We start from the raw sequence: 2,500 nt of genomic DNA, 5'->3' as shown, positions 1-2,500 counted from the left end.
GGTGCGATCATGCTGGGTGGTTACATATACCACTGATCTAGTCGCTCTGATGGTTACCATGCCCAAGAAGTTGCTGTAGCTATGTATAATAAGCTGACTCCCATGATAATGGAGGTAACACCGGTCAACGAGCATATTATGAGACTGGGGATTCGTCAAGCTTTTAGTGTCATTTCCCTGTTCTCTGAATTTTCTCCAACTGAGGCTAGTGATCTCACCATGAAGGGGATATTCTATGCTGTGCTCAGGTCTGTGGTTGATCAGTGCCCCAGGTGAGATACTCTTCTGGTCTTGGGGGATTTCAATGCATCGACTGAAACTGACAGGGATGGTCATGAGAAGTGTGTTGGTCCCCATGGCTCTGGAACTGTGAGCCAGAATAGGAACTGTGAATTTTTCATCATTCAATGCAAAGAGCTTTCAATCATCCATGTTTTGGCAATGTGTCACCTTTCCTGTCGATTTAGATGTTCCCCTATTGGTTGCTAAGGTGTATCTGTGTCCTTGTTTGTGGATGAGGTTATTTAAGTGGGTACAGAGCCAGACAAAAAGAGGGGGTCGAGACTGTCTCCCTGGAAGATCCCACGCCAAATCTTCACATCTGGTATTTTGATATTTCCTTCCGAGTGCCGTCATATCGATTTGGTAATCTCGAGCTTCATTGCTTTTTCAATCAGTTTGATTATTTGGGGATTGATTTTGTATATTTGCATGCATTTTTATCATCCACGAATGTGCTGCACTGTCAAAAGCTTTCTTGTAGTCTATCCAGGCGGTGGACAATTTGGTTCTTCACATTTTGCAATTTTCAAGTACGACCCTGTTAATCAGTGGGTGGTCAGTTCGTTGTTCCATAACAACCTCTCTTGCATCCATTTTGTTCTGTCTCCGGACCTCCTTGTTGTGTTCGGCGATGGTACATCATTTCTGTGATGATTCCGGTCAGAGGTTTATGTGTTGTTGGCTGGTATTTGTAAGGAAATTGGGTTTCTACTGATTTTGTGATGAGAAAGGCGTTTCCTTCTATGAGCCATTCATCCACTGCCCTTTCCGCTTGGATACATTCATTGAATGTCCTGGCATAGTGATTGTTGAGAGCATTGAGTTGTTTTCACCAGAAAATTGCATGTATGTATGTGTGTTTGTGATTTGTGATAGCTCTGAGGAGATGCGCAAATTCTAAGGTGCTTCTGCTTCTCAGGTGCTTTTGAAGAGACTCGTCTCATTCACTGAGTGAAGCGAGATGCATTCCGAGAGAAAGAGAATGTTAAAAGGTTTTAATTGTTGTACGATCAGATAGGTCAAAATGGCACTCCCCTGGACAAAAAGGAGAGCCATGAGGGCGGGTGTGTGGTTAATACATCGACGGATTATCTCCAGTTCACCTCCAGGTGATGATCTTATCATGACCACCCACCGGTCGTGGATGGCATTCCAGAAATGCTCGCAGGCTCTGCTTTCCATCATGTTGGAACGCTGGTGGTGCGATGGCCTCCACATGGTCCGCTCTTCGCCGCTTTACAGATGCAATGTTTCACCGTCCCTTTGATGCTCATTTCACTAGATTTTGACTTTTATAAAACTTCACAAGGATTGAGACCTCTGGCGTCACCGATGTTGTTTTACTCGAGTTCTCCTTATCATTGATGCCTTTCATCATACCTACAGTTGTTCGTCTGTGCTCTATCCTTCTAAAATGCTGAGCATCAACCAAGAAAGCAGCAAGTACCATTTTTGAAGTGTTTGGTTTTACTCGGCCAGGGTTTGGCCGACTGGCCACTCAGACTCAGAGCAGAAGGATTTACGTGGCAGCTACACGCACGTGAATTGGTGTTTGTTGTCCATCTGCATGCCTCGGTTGGAAGAAAAATACAGAAAATATACATCTATTTTTTTTTAATGCAGAACAGGGATCACCTTAACCAACACTATTACCTTACCATTATCTTACGGGGATTACTTTTGTACATGGGATGGGAGGTTGAGGGCGCAACTTCTGCGGTCCACGTTTTTCACTGATTTAAAATTTGTTGTGATGGAATTAAATTCGCAGACAGAAAGATCTCAAGGAAATTGAAAGGGAAAGTTTTGGTGTCTTTGTGTGACACCAGCCTCCATTTCGTGTCAAATGCATTGTATGGATTTAAGTACTGACCTCGGACCCTCGAACGTCGAACCATTAGACCAATGAGTCTGGTCAATGTTTGTGCCGCCCCTCAAATGGACGTTAAACTGGGTTCCCCGTCTGCTGGCATTGGTTGCAGGATGTCAGCGATCCCACGGTGTCTGGTGAAGAGATATTTTCCTGCCAAACAAATTACAAATTCCTGCCATTCAAACATCAGGCTTGACCAGCTGGTTCGTGAACCTTCCCTTCTCCCCGACCCCACGAGGTGGGAATAATTGGGCCGTTAAGGAAGTGGTCACATACTCTCAATGTAAATATTATGTCTTGCTTTTGGTGTCTACGCATGAGCCGAAAACAACTGTCCTCCCGCTT

General features: G+C 44.5%; 1 protein-coding gene across 1 annotated transcript in view; it reads left to right on the top strand.

Moving 5' to 3' along the window:
* The window catches only part of LAMA5 (laminin subunit alpha 5), a 406,222-nt gene that overhangs the window by 62,218 nt on the left and 341,504 nt on the right, over positions 1 to 2,500 (top strand). The window lies entirely within an intron of this gene.

This window comes from Eptatretus burgeri, chromosome 17 (assembly GCF_056783735.1).
Source record: "Eptatretus burgeri isolate ZD-2024b chromosome 17, Ebu_testis_v1, whole genome shotgun sequence".
Lineage (NCBI taxonomy): Eukaryota > Metazoa > Chordata > Myxini > Myxiniformes > Myxinidae > Eptatretus > Eptatretus burgeri.
This window is presented reverse-complemented; position numbering and strand designations above follow the sequence as displayed.